This window comes from Phyllostomus discolor, chromosome 3, assembly GCF_004126475.2.
Source record: "Phyllostomus discolor isolate MPI-MPIP mPhyDis1 chromosome 3, mPhyDis1.pri.v3, whole genome shotgun sequence".
Classification (NCBI taxonomy): domain Eukaryota; kingdom Metazoa; phylum Chordata; class Mammalia; order Chiroptera; family Phyllostomidae; genus Phyllostomus; species Phyllostomus discolor.
This window is the reverse complement of record NC_040905.2, coordinates 50,117,440-50,132,345: the sequence shown is the minus strand read 5'-3', so window position 1 is coordinate 50,132,345 and position 14,906 is coordinate 50,117,440. Positions and strand designations below refer to the sequence as shown.

The window sequence follows — 14,906 nt, the reverse complement described above, 5'->3', positions numbered from 1 at the left end:
CAGCAGCTTCACAGATGGCCTTTAATTCATAGTCATAAAAGATAAGGCTACATTTTTTTCAATATGGATAATTCTTTTTTATTTTATTTTATTTTTGATTCTAGAAAGAAAAGGGAGAGAGAGAAACACTGATGCAAGAGACAAACATGGATCTCTGCCTTCCACACGTGCCCCAACCAGGGACTGAATCTGCAACCCAGGCTTGTAGCCCACCCGGGAACTGAACCTAGACTACATTTCTGGTTGAAAATAATTTCAAAAGCACTTCTTAAGTTCCTACAAGAATATAATGCTTCTCTTGATTCTACATGAGGTCAGTTTACTTAACTGACCTCCAGGAGTAATCAGCCAAACTGGAAAAGAATTTATACAAAAAGGTTTTACCTAGAATTATATAACCACTTTTATCAGAAACCTCCATAATAACACATGGCCACATAGCTGTTTTGCCCCTGGTTGCTCTCTCTGCTTTGGCCTGATGAATTGTCCCATACAGAAAGTGGACAAGGTTAGCCAGAGGCAAATGATGGAGATATGCCTCCAATTCACTTTTTGAAAAACATACCTTGAGGAAACGTATAATCATATTTTAAGGAAATCTGTCATGTAGTAGAGCAGTCATTCTCCACTCTGGCTGCACATCAAAATCACCTGGGAAGCTTAAAAAAAATACTGGTGCCAGAATTCTCAACCCCTCATCCCAGAGGGTCCAATTTTAATCTGGGCTATGGCCAAGTATTAGAATTTTTAAGCTTTCCTTGTGATTCTAATGTGTGACAAAGGTTTAGGAACTATGGTAACAGAAGCTCAATACATACCGAGTGAATAAATTAACACTACTTATTCCAAAATTAATGTGAATCTATTTGAAAGTACTAAACAATGGTACCCTGTAATCTAGGCTGCTTGTGCTATACCAAAATGCACAAACCAAGATGGAAAAAGAGAGGGTCTAAGACGGAGAAAGGATTCAAAATTCTATTAGATTAGAAATACCTACAGCAACAGGTGATACTGAGTCTGAAAAGAAAGATCTGGTAACATGAGAGCTGCCTTCACATACCTCCAGGGTACACTCAAGGGCAGGGCTGGGGTCATGGATGACTGGCTAAAGGAAGCCAGACTTTGGCATAAGACAAGACTTGCTTAAAAAGCAGTACTGTCTGGAGGCAGACTGGGTGGCCTGGAAATTGCAAGTAACTGGTCACCGCAGAAACTCAGCCATCTGCTTTGTGACCCCAGGCCAGGCTGCTTCAGGGGAAACCCCTGACCCAGGTGCTATGCTAAGTGTATTTGTTATTTTTTGGCACCCAATATCCCTTTGCTCTTTTCCTAGAGACAGACTCTTTTGTTTTCTTTTGTTTTGTTTTGTTTTTTTGAAGGCCCTCTCTTCTCCCACCCTCAGTTCTAGCTCTAGGGAAAGAACACCAATCTATTCCCAATCTATTCCACTGGAAAAGTGTGTTCTCCCCACAGCGGCCTGGTTCAAGAATGAACAAATATTGGAGTGCAGCCAGTCACAGCCTGTGAGATTACACTCTGGAATTTCTGCTTACATTTTTGAAGACTCTCTTCCACTAGATTTAACACTGTAAGCATGTGATGTGACAATATAAACTCAGAGACAATGAAAAGAAGAAAACTTCAAAATGATCTTCATAATAACCTCAGAGAGAATAAAGAAAACAATAAGTCTGTGTAATGAAAGAAGGCAGCTATAGAAAGAGAATGTTTAGATGCCAAAAAAGGAGTTCTTGGAAATTAAAAAATATGATGCTGGTTCTCACCGAAAACATTAAAAAAACAAATCAATTCTGGATGCACAGTGGCCACGCTCGGCGTCCTTAGCGGCGGGCTCCGCTCAGCGGGCTGCGGACGCACGGCCTTGCACACTGCCGGCGCCTGGATTCTGCGGACGGCTGTGTGTCTGAAGTCCCCGTGATATTTCTCGTAAGTCTCAGTTGTTAAACTAGGATGTTAGTATTGAAAAAAAGTCACTTACGAAGTTGAGAGATAAAGTTGAGAAAGTATTACCAGAGGTAGAACAAAAAGGCAAAAGAGATGAAAATAGAAATTACATATAGGATTAATCCAAGAGAATTAACATGCTAAAAACAGAAGACCCAGAAAAACAGAAGACAGGAAATAGAAACAAATAAATTATCAAAGAAATAATGAAAGAAAAGTTCCTAGAACTGAAGAACGGGAGCGTTCAGAGTAGAAGGTTCCACCACTAAAGGCCCGGCAAAAAAAACAAACGTAAAAACCCACCGCGAGGCACACCGTCATCGTCTCCGAGGGCAAACTCTTGCTGGCACAGGGCTTGGGAGAAAGCACAAACCAAAATGTAGCGTTAAAGAAAGGTATTTCCCAGATTCTGAAGTGCAAACCCAAACAATGCCCTATTATCATAAGACATATTTTTTAAAGGCTTTAAAAATCATAAAAATATATTTAAAACTTGTTATTTTAAGGAATTCTATAGTGACCTCTTTCGTAACTATGCCGCAGACCAGATCTCCCAATCGGAACAAGGCTAGACGACAAGGTGGCTGACTTGAGAAAGGGGAACCAAAAGAAATGCCTTCCTTTAGAACTCCGTCCAATGGGTGGGGAGGGCCTCTTGCTTATGATCCCAGAATGTCTCATGTGCGTAGCTAATGTCTCAAGATGACTTCTCAAAGCTCTCCAAAATTCCCTCAGTGAAGGATTAAATACAAAATTTTATGAATGCTACAACTGTTTTAAAATATTTCTATAATATGGCCCATCACAAAAAAATTAAAAATTAAAATAAGAAGTTTCGATGGTATGCTCTATGAATGGTGTTTTTATTCACTCATAATTTTCTTAATATTGTTATATTAGTTTGCAATTAAAATATTAAGTTCCTTTACTTTTTCCTTTAAAATATTGGCCCCCAGTACAAAATGATAACTTTAATTATTTGTGTTTACTCTCATGACATGTTTCAAAATAATTTTGTCAAGACCTAAGAGTTTCATTTAGTGTTAGAAGTAAAAAGTTAAGGGGTGCTTAAGCTCTATAAACTTGAATACAATATCATTTAAATAACAAGATATAATTACAGATCACTAAGAATATGGTTACAAAATATACCAATATTACCTCTTCATACTTAGCTGAGAACTGAATGATGTTTCAGTGAGATATGAGATTAATAAAATATCAAAAAATAAATAATTCTAAAAGAACCATATCATCCAGTTGGAGCTATCAGAGTTCAGAGAATAATTACTAAAGTTTAACAAAATCTATATTAACCATAATGGACTAGAATCTATACTATTTATACTTGTGGGTCATTTAATTAAAATTTGACTTTTAATTTCATTTTATTGTGTTTTAAGAATTCATGTGCAGCCCTGGCTAGTGTGGCTCAGTGGATTGAGCACCAGCCTGCAAACCAAAGCGTCGCTGGTTTGATTCCCACTTAGGTCACATGCCTGGGTTGCAGGCCAGGTCCCCAGAAGGAGAAGCATGAGAGGCAACCACACATTGATATTTTTCTCCCTCTCTCTCTCCCTTCCCCACTGCTAAAAAATAAATAAATAAAATATTTTTTTAAAAAGAATGCCATGTACAAATATTCTCTCTAAACTTATATGACACTTATGGGCAAATACCATATCCTGTGGATCTCTCTGTCTTAGTTCAAGCTCCTAGACAAGGTCTGGGAATGTAACCCAATGCAGGTCTGGCTGCCTGCCACCATGAAAGCCAAACTTGTGTGACAGGTGCTGATAACAAGAAAAGTGATTTATTTAGACACCAGTAATCCTTGAAGATGGGGGACTCATATCTCAAAGGCCATCTCTACATCTCAATGCAGGCAGAGGCTTTTATAGGGAGGGAGGGAAAGCAGACTAAAGAGATATAGGGGAGGGGGTTGGAAAGTTCTCTATGTGTAAAATCAGCACAATCCATTCTGATAAGAACCTGGAAACTGGTCAAGTCATGGTCCAGTGTGTGTCATCCTGGTTTTCATCATCCTGACTTTACATCATCCTAGTTTTACTGTTGAAGGTCAGCAAATCTCCTAGAGCTGGGATGACTGAGGGTCAGAGTCTGCATCTTCTTCAGTTTCTAGGACTCTTACATAAACATACTGTTTATCTACAAGCTACATCTTAGTCAGACTCAGTGCTGACAGAAACAATGTCAAAAGAATGGTGGGGTGGGTTACAATTCCCCACTGTTACAGAAACAATTTATTTCCGATGTGATCCTAGAAAGCAGAATTAGAAAATTAAAGGAAGAAAGGAGAAAAAGTCGTTAAAGGGTATGTTCTCAAGGTCACTCTCAGGTAATGGGGGCCTGGCTGAAATTAGAGGTGGTCCAAGAGGATGGGACATGAGACATCGAAAACATCTGTCATGTTCACACACCTAGAATCAAGCCCTACACTCATAAAGCTCTCAGTAAAAGCTTTCAGGCTCATTTAGTCCATTCCGGTGGCCCCTGAGGCTTCCTGTTTCAATTAGTTGATATCGTCCAAGATCATCTGAGAAGTTGCATGTTCTCTTTAACAACTATACTCCAGGATCTCATTTCATTTTGCCAGGCCCACGGGTCTTTGCATCAAGTAACAGAAGCATTCTCGTGTTAGCTGAAACTAAGGGGGTATTTATTATGAGGCTATGGGGTTACCTCAGAAATGCCAACATGAGCCTCAGACTGAGTCTGGACTTGGAAAATGATGGTGGCTTTATTCTCCACATGCTGGTTTCTTCTCGCTGCAGAGCTGAAAGTGAGCCATCATGCTGAGTAGGACTGGTGACTGGTCATCCAGCGTTCACTGCCTGTGCTGAGGTGGCGCTGCCAGCAATTCAGAGATCAGAGACCTGGACCTTAAAGAGTTTAGAATTGAGCTAAGAAGGCAGGGGAGAGTTTTTAAAAGTCCACATACAAATAAGGACCAAATGATTGCTTCCATGGATACATTTATAGAAACCCACAACAGAACAACGCCATAGTAGTTGGGATGGTCCACAAAGGCTCCGAGTGGAGGAAGTGAGCTGGGTTTCCAAGGAGGTGCAAGATTTAGAAAAGCAAAGAGGAGAGGATGGGGCAGGAAAGAACATTATGAGCGAGCAAGGGATCAGAGGAAGGAGTGTACCCAGTCCCCCTCCAAGAACTGCCTTGGCCAGGGGCAGCAGTGACTCCACCCACTCAGATGAACTCCCTCTGAATCCTGGTCAGGAAGGTAAACCAGGAAGAATCCATTAGGACGTTGAAAACGTCTTCCTGTTCTTTTCACACTACATTTCCTTTGCCGCTTTGCATGAGATTTTGAAAACTGTCTGCACAGAATGTGGCTTTGGTAATATCCTGGGTGAACTCTCTTACATGGTCAGGCGTACAGGATGGGTCTTATTAGACATCAAGGAACACTTAAAATTCAGCCACAAGAAAGGGTTTCTAAACAACACCCCCCAAAAAGTGGTTTTCTTTTCCAAGAAGCCTTGACACATAGGTATTTTTCCACAGAACTTAGAGATATGGATTTTATTATATTTAGTATGAAGGCCTCATAATCCATTTTAACATTTCATGCTTAAAATTATTTCCTTTGTATTGGAACCAAAACTGAAAGTGACATTAAGTCTTAGTTTTCCAGTTCTCAACCTTCCCATTTTTTAAGAAATAGAACATCCTCAACTTAAATCCATAAACCATATTATCCTATTATACAATGGTTAGTTATCACCTAAACATTACTTTAATATAGAACATAATAATTAGTTATTTTCATTATACTGCTATGTGAAAACACTCACTAAATATTTTCAAGTACTAAAAATATTTTTGCCCTAGCAAACTTGCTCAGTTGGTTAGAATGCCATCCCGATATACCAAGGTTGTGGGTTCAATCTCGGGTCAGGACACATATAAGAAACAACCATTGAATGTATAAATAAGTGGAATAACAAAGTGATGTTTCTCTCTCTCTCTCTCCCTCCCTCTCTCTAATCAATAAATTAAAATGCAAAAAATATATATATTTTTAATGTTATATCTTAACCAGGTGATCACTTCTTAGTTTTCTTTCTTTTTTCTACATATTTGTTATGTAGGAGCTACAACCTCAGCCTTTTTCTTATTTAAAAGCTCTTTTTTCCTGGAGTAACATATGCTGGACTTTTCTTGTCAAGGCTTATCTCAGTTTTGCCTGGGTTTTCTAGTCTTCTCCATGCTGGCACCCCACCCACCCATACCTGCATGGTCACCAGCCCAGTTTGGAGACAGGTTTTTGGAGGGTTTTTTTTTACTTGTTTTCTTTATTGTAGACCTTTTGCCCACCCAGCATCATAACTTTAAAAATACTAAGAAGATCTATATTGGGCATAAATCAAATGATAAAAGGCAACTCTAAATGGCAAAGGCGTGCAGGAGAGAGGAGTTATCCTGAAGCACATCAGTGCTTTTGACACATTCCATCTGTCAATAACGTAACCTTAAAGCATACTGCATAGTGGTGATGCCCAGGGAACAGTTTGAGTTTAAATACCTGCTTTCAAGCCTAAATGAGTCAAATTCCATCTTTCCAAATGACTTACTAGTTCTTTGGGTGTGAGGGGGCATATAACTAATACCTGACCAAAGTATAAAGCAAACACCTCAAACTGAAGGAATAATTTTACCTAATTACCAGACAACGCCACTGATGGGTAAGAAGTCCAATTGCCATTAGATTCTTTCAGGCATGTCAGTATTTACAACAAAGGAAGGGAGGACCAATATTCCAGAAGTTAAGCTTGAATTCATGAGAGTTTTAAAAAGGTGGCAAGTACGAAGAGGGTTTTTTAAAGGTGCTTAAACATGCAAGCTCCTTGTCCACAGATGCTGAGGACAAGAGGAGGAATTCAGGTCTGGCCCTGGCTCTCAGACTACCCTATTCTTAGCCAACCCTGCATTCCCGCAGCATCTCCACACCTGCTCAGACCTTCTTTGTGGCAATGCTTTGCCCTCATGACCTGATTGTGTGACTGCCTGGGCCTCATAACCAAACAGAGACTTTTTGATGTCAGTTCTGCAAACTAGATACCTCTCTGCGCCACTCCTTTCCCCACCCCACCTGTCTTTCCTGCCAAATAACACAATTCTCCAGGAGTGATGTCTGAGGACAATCCCTTCTCTTCCTCTAATTGGCTGTGCAATTTAGGGTAAGCCACTCAGCTAGCCTGCATTTAAATTTTCTCATTTGTAGAATGAGGGGTATGGATGAGATGGTTTCAAAGGTCTCTCTAAATTCTAACACACCACTGCCTTTCCGCCGGGCTCTCGGAGGCTGCGGCCTGTCCCCGACCAGCCCTATGTCCACAAAAGGGTGAGCAGCAGTCAGGTGCACTGAACAAACACGTCACAGCACAACGCTCTTCACGGAGTACATGCTTTCTTGTCAGCTGGACCCTTGAAGAAACTACAGTTTCTACATTAATTCTTCCTAGTCTAGAATTGAGCCAGGTACAGAATAATATCATGTATCTTTCTCTTACATAGACTATGAAACAGCCAGTGTTTTCATAAGTTGTAAAACCAAAACCAGGTAACTTTACAGAAAAAAATTATTGGGAGGATACCAGGTGTCTCAAAGAATTTCAGGAAGACTGGAGAGACAGCCTTGGATACAGGAACTCAGGGGCACATGCAAAGTCAAGATGGCACCAGAGGTTCAGCGAGCAGGTGTCGGCCCTGGCGTCATCAGCCCCGGACACTTGGCACCACCTGCTCGAGGCTCAATTCCGCCCAGCCATTCTGAACGACCGCTGGCCTGGTTGTCACTCCCTGCAGATCCAAACTCTCGGCAAAGGGCCTCTGACTGGCTGAGCCTTGGCGAAATGTCCACAGGCAGGTCCAAGGAATCCAGAGGGGGCTTGTCTCCTCCTCTTCAGCTTCTAGAGGGGGAAGCCAGATCTTGACCTCCACTCATCTTGGATTCACCAAAACAGAAATGGTGTTTGGATGCTAGACAACCAACAATGACAGCTACACAGTTCTCTCACTTATTACAAATTTAATGCATCCTAGAGACATGAGTAAGAAGTTAATCACATTATGGAGAGGTATCCACTATTCCAGCATTTTTTAATCTCTTCAGTGATGTACCTGAGTCAATAGTGGGTCCAGTTAATGAACACATACTCATCAGCGTACTGACTAATTTACTGGGCTGGTGTTTCATATTTACATGGCTCTGCTGCACAAAATGAGTATTTGGAAGGAAGAATGAATCACCGGAAGAAAAAAAAAACACATCATAGTTAGCACAGGCTGTCATTGATTTTTAAAGTGAAAATATGCCTGATATTTCATCCTGGTCTAAGTTCTTCATAGAGCTGATGTTAATTTCCCTAAGGTGTTGCATGGTCCTGGTTTTATCTGACTTACCTGGAATTTAGGTGACAGATGTCAGAAGACACATGACAGCTAAGTCTTCTCAGCCTCTTTCCAGAGCAAACTCACTAAACCTCAGAAATAATCCTTCACCCTGAAAACAAAAGTGGTAAAATGGCCCCCACGATTGCTGCTGTTAGGGGGAACGCTCCCAAAGATGAGGCACTAGAAGAGAGTTCTGTCAAGGAGCTCCAAGATCGAAACTGCCTTCCAGAATTAATGGTAAGCTCACAGAAAGGAACCTGTCTGAGAAACTGCAGGGGTATGAGCGTATGACAGGCCTTTTGTTTTTGTATGTTTTAAGATTTTCAGGGGCCACTCCCTCAAAAAAATAGCCTCCCTAAAGAGAAATAAACAGCCAGCAACCCAGAGCCCTTTATCCAGGAGCTCAAAGCTACTCCCAACACTTGCCTGTCCAGTAGCTCTGACTTCCAGCTCACAGGAGAGGCAGGTCATGCCAGCTACTTAATGAAGTAGCTACTCTGGTAAAAGAATGTATTCATTATGATACAGGTTTGTGTGTATGTTACATAAACGCTCAACTAGCAATGGCTTACAAAAGATAGAACTTTATGTTTCTCTTGTAGAAGTCTCCCCATTCTTCACTGATATACCTATTTGTCCTTTGTCATTGGAAATGCCACTTCCTCTGAGTAGCCTTCCCTGATGCCACCTAGATAAGCTAAGGTATTCTCACTATTTTCGGAGCACCTTCTTACTTCTCAATCAAAACAATTATCATACTTTGTGTCATAACTTGTTCAGTTTTTCCAAACACTGGAATTAACAACACAAGGGTAGGGACTGTTGATCTCGCTCATCACCACGTCTCCAGAGAACTCCTCCCACCCATCCATTACAGGTACTCATGAACTTAAAGTACCTCTGTCGAATGTTTTTGAGGATGGCAGGAATTGAATACGTCTAGCTTACCATACATAGGGCCATTGCTCAAGAAATTTCAAAATAGTAAATAGTGTAAAAACACAAATCAGTGAAGTAGTAACCATTATTTGAAAGACCTCAGTTTATACAGCATGGGTCAGCACACTTTTTCTGCAAAGTGTCAGTAAGTATTTTAGATCTGGGGGGGGCACGTGATCATTGTCGGGGCTACTGAGCTCTGCTGTGGGCGTGAGGGAGCTGCACCGTGTACACGCAGTATGTAAATAGTGGGGGTGGCTGGGCTCCAACAACACTCTCTGAACGCCAAAGTTTGAATTTGTATCACTTTTTTATGTCATGAAATATTATTCTTCTTTTGTTCTCAACCATTTAAAATGTGAAAGAATTCTTAGCTCATGGTGCTTTCCAAAACAAGCAGCAGCTGAACTTGGCTAACAGGCTGTAATTTACCAGCCCCTGTCAGAGAGATGTTTTTGACAGAGAAGAGTCTCCAGCTTTGGTTCGTTCCTTCAGCACCTCTGCATGCGCAGGCAACACACATTCACAAGCACCGGCTACGAGCCCAGCATTGGGCCAGAGGCTGCCAAGAGGCAAAGACAGTTAAGACATGCTCTCTGTCTCCAAAGCCGTGTGACATGGACCACACCTCTCCCCAAAAAATCAGGCTGGCTGTGTTGTGTCCTACAGAATCCACAAACTGAGGTTGCAGCCTTTGGTGGAGGGGAGCAAGTACTTCAGGACAACGTGGCATCTGAGAGGCGAGCCACAGGCAATGTGTACCCAGGGGCCAGCAGCACTCAGTCTGGCTGGGGCCCTGGATGAATCCCACCGGGAGTCCTGGGCACTAAGGCCAGGGGGAGAGGGCTGCACCAGACTGTGTGTGGGACCCTCGGGGGGCCAGCGTAAAGCTTAGTTTAGTGGGCACATGAGAACCAATGGGGATGATTAAACTGGTACCAACAATGCATCAGTCTGTTAATGTTCTAACTTTCAATCTATTAAAAGGTGGTTTCTGAAGCTCTTTGAATCCTCTGTCTCTTACTAATTTGCCAAGGATTCCACCTGACAAACTCTCCTGGGAAGACCTCGTGGAGTTCCAGGAAGCCCAGAGGGGAAAATGCCATCAGCATACTCCAGCAAAGAGGGTTAGTGCTTCCCCAGGGGCTGGAGTTTATAAAAAGAGTCACTGGATGAAAAAGAAAACATAAAGCAAAAATAAAATGATAATTTCAAATAGTCATTAGATTTTGGGAAAGCTGAACTATCAATCTCACAATGCCCTCCCTGGCTCCATGTTAAATAAGAAATCGCCATTTTGTCCCTAAGGAGAAAATTACTCAGTATTAAACCACCACTTTCCTTCTGGCTTTGAAATGAGAGTCTTGTTGGAAACCACGAATAAAAGAACAATAAATCCCCCTTTCACACCAACGTAAAATATAGGTGGCAGGAAAACTGAACTCAGTATACAAAAGGATAGAAACTGAATTCTCCTTCCGTTGGTTATAAAATGTCACATTGTTCATCCAGCCAAAAATTCAGGACAAGTCCTATTAAAAGATATCATCTTGAGACATAGCATGCTCGGGAAATGGAAGTGACAATAATCTGCGGGCACTGATCACCCACTTCGTGCTGACACAGCGTGAGGGAAGATGAGGGGTCCAACCGCTGGCGCCCGGGTGAGCTGGCTTGGCCGGAGGGTCAGGCAGGGCACTGCAGCTCTGTCTTCCATCCAGGATTTCACCCACTGCATTTTCTGCTGGGTTTCCCCCATCGCCTTCCTCTTTTCCCTGGTTGTGGGATTAGTGGGTAAGGGGCTCAAGTGCAGGCTGAGTAGCAATCAGTAATGAATTTCCACAAACTACAATGGTGCAACATTAACATTTCTAATTAAAAAATTAACTGTTTTAAATTTTCAAATAAGTATATATACATAGCTCAAAATTTCAACCATTATAAACAGATATTAAGTAAAAACAAAAGAAAATACCCTCCCACCACTCTACAGCTATGTTATTATAATTTCCTAAATATTCTTCCAGAAATATTTTATGCATACTATAAGCAAATTTGTTTTAATTTGAAAAGATACTATTTTAAAATTATCTGATTATGAAAGTAATTATATTAGTTGAGGTAAAAGGCTGGAATGACTTGTGGCCCATGATGCAACGGCTCAAACAAAGTAGAAATGCCTTTCTTTCTCATAAAACAGTCCACAGTAGAGTGCCAGGTCCGTGGGTGGCTCTGTACCATGCAGTCATTCAGGGATCCAGGCTTCCTGGGAGCCGTACCATCTTCACAAAGGAGCTCCAGTCATTCTCATTCCTGCCATGGGATGGGGAAGGAGCAAAAGGAAAAAGGCCAGAGGTTTTCCCTTATGCACACTTCACTTCTCTGACTCTCTGTTGGCAAAAGCATTGTGACGAAGTCACATTAGCTGCAAGGGAAGCCAGGAAACATTGCTATGTCCCAGCTAAAGCTCTGCTGCCACTCTTGTGGTTGGGCCTCATCATGTTAAGGAGCTTAGTTCCCCCCAGCTCACTCTCTACAGATCACCTTATAATGCTTTTCCAGGTAGCAGTCAAGTGCCCTTGCCAAGTGAGGGCAGCAGCCTTTCCATTAATGCCCTGAGTACAGCTAATATCAGGATGTAATGTTCAACAGACTATTACTGCAGAAGAGAATTACTACACAGGATAGCCATGCTTAATAATAGGACCTGCTAACTGCCCACCCAGTGACTACGTTCCCCTTTATTAATATATTTAACAGCACTTTTATAGTGCTGTGTTCTGTGTGCTTCACGTAAATTAACTCACTCAATCTTCATAATAACCCTCTGAGGAAAGCAGTGGTAGTCCAGTGCCCAGTCTGTCCAGGGTCACAGCAGAAACCTATGGTAAGCTCCCCTTTTTATCCACAGAACTCTGATTATATTTTAATTTCAGTGAACTCAGTAAAAACATTCTTGTTTCCCTTACAGGTAGAGGTAGCCATGTGACCCTGTTTAGGCCAGTGAATATAACTGGAAACTAGTGAGTCAGGTACCAAGGAAGACTATTGTTTTACTGAAAAAAAAAAGGAAAGGATACCAACGGCATATATCGTTTGCCCTTTGACACATTCTGTGATCATGAGATGAAAACTGAAGACGTTTGAACAGGAAGACAGAAAAGCCCAGCTGCACCCACCCTAGGCTTTTAGTATGTGGTGGCAGGGGGTAGAAATACGTATACATATATATTCCCATTTGGTTAATGCACTAGAGTTGGGCCCAAAGCCACCATCACTGATATTTAAATCTAGATCCTGGTCCTGACTCACCCAGAGTTCACATGTCAGTCATCCCTCTTTAGGGGCACCCCTGCTGGTCTCTCCTTCATGAGGCCCTGGGTCCTCTTCTCAGAGTCTAAAGTTCACTCTCTCTGCATCAGGTCCCAATGCCAACTCTACCCCCAGTGAAGTCACCCTTTCTTGTCAAAATGCACAGCTATCTAGATCTCATGGTCTTAGATTTCTGGATTCCAGAAGAGGATTTTGAATGGACCCACTTAGGTCCTGAGGAAGCACTCCTGAAACTGGGTAACCCCATTTCATTGCTGGCCTCTGGAGTTATATTTGTTAAGCCATTTACCCAAATAAAAAATAAAAATAAAATTTTTTAAAAGTCCTAAAAAAGAATCATAGGCATTTTCTAAATTTTGGAACACCTCAGCCTTTTCACAATGAATGGGAATCCAGTGTGCAGAGGGACTAACAAAACGGGCCCCTTGACTCTGGAGGACTCAGTCTTCGAACCCAAAAAGCCACAAGACATGTTCACCTGCTCAAACACAGAGCAGACAGAGGCCCAGCTCCCAACCTCAGGAAACAGATGGCTTAGCCTAAGGACCAAGCGTTGGGCATAAAACATATTCCATTGTTATCTGGTAATGTTCAAAGGCTATTTTGAAGCTCTTCTTTTTATTGCAACTTTTCAACTTTTCATTCCTCCCATCAGGAAGGTCGTAGTACAGGGTACCTATCTGAGGACAGCGGGGGTGTGGGAAAGACTGGGCACGTCCATGGATTTTAAAACTCATGGATTTTAAGCATATACTCTTAAATGGAGGTGTTTGCCCTCACTTCCAATCCTTCTAGCACATGAGAATATTTTTTCTTCCCAGAACAAGAAAGCAAGCTTCTCTCAAAGATGAATCAGAAAACTGCCGGCTGCTTGGAAAGAGCAACCCACTCCCACTAAGAAGTGAAGGTTTGGAAAATGTTGGGGGCAGGCTCAGCCGGGGGCTTCCCCTTACCAGGACAACATGGAGAAAGGAGGAGACATGAGAATGAGTAGAAAGGAGCCAGACAGAAGAAAACTATGAATATAAGAAGCAAATCACCTGTTTTGCTCAGTGTGACAAGAAGCTTAGTGTTCAATGTCTTCTGACAGCTTTTCCATTCCTAATGAGAACCTCTCCTCCAAAAGATAAGTCAGTGTATTTAAATCTTTTTTTTTTTAAATAAGAAAGGCCTTGAAAAATGTATTTGCATCTCAAGAGCTGACACTAAATGTTTTCCCATATTGACGAGAAGATCAAGGCCATGGACAGTCAAGGCAACAAGGAGAGAGCGCTGTGGTGTGGCCATATACCAGCAGCAGAGTGCCACCCCCAACCCCGCAACTCTAACCCCCAGGCTCCCTTCCTCACTTTGTCCTCTAAATGGAAGCCCCTGGCCCCAGATGCATCGTGGTGCCGGGATGGTGGTGGCCAGAGATGATTAGCAGAGGCACTAGTCTCCCTCTCCTGCCTACCAGCCCCTGTCCTCCAGGTGAATTGGATCTCAGAGCTTCATTGTCTTTTTTTTTTTTTTCAGTCCTGCCTATCTCCAACCACCCAACGTGTTCCAATACCCTGCTAACAGGTACAGTAGGCTAAATAGGCATCCTCCCCTACCTTGCAAAGAGCTTTATGACCTAATTCCTGGTATCTATGAATATGTTATCTTACATGGTAAAAGAAACTTTGCAAACGTGATTAAACTAAGAATCTTGAAATGGGAGATTATTCTGGATTATCTGAGTGGGAGCAGTATAATCACAATGGTTACTGGAAGAGTGACACAGGAGGGTCAGAGGGAGAGAAAGACATGCGACAACAGAAGCACAGTTGAGAGAGAAATTGAGATTTGAAGACAGTGTAAGAGGCCATGAGTCCAAAAATGCAGGCAGCCTGTGGGAAGTGGAAAGGGCCAGGGAATGGATTAGCCCCAAGAGACCCGAGAAGCCACTCAGCCTTGTCAACACTTACATTTTTATTTTAGTCTCGTAAAACCCAACGTGGACATCTGACCTTCAGAACTATGAGAATAAACTTAGGTTGTTTTAAGCCACTGAGTTTGTGGTAATTTGTACAATCAGCAATAGAACACTAATAAAATAGGAATAACAATTAGATCATTTGCTTTGAAAAAGTGGCAATATCTACAGCAGCTGGACATAAACCTATTTCATGACTCACAATTCAACTACCCAACTGAGGTGTGTACATATGTTCATCAAGGATGTCTACTATAATGCCCCTAAACAGCAT

At 41.9% G+C, this 14,906-nt stretch overlaps 1 long non-coding RNA gene across 1 annotated transcript; it reads right to left on the bottom strand.

Annotated features, from left to right (window-relative positions):
* Positions 1 to 7,571: 7,571 nt before the first annotated feature.
* LOC118499475 lies at positions 7,572 to 9,428 on the bottom strand. The gene is made up of 2 exons (XR_004901962.1): positions 8,413 to 9,428; positions 7,572 to 8,221 (listed from the first exon to the last, which is right to left on the bottom strand). It is a non-coding gene; the product is annotated as an uncharacterized LOC118499475 (long non-coding RNA).
* Positions 9,429 to 14,906: the final 5,478 nt, after the last annotated feature.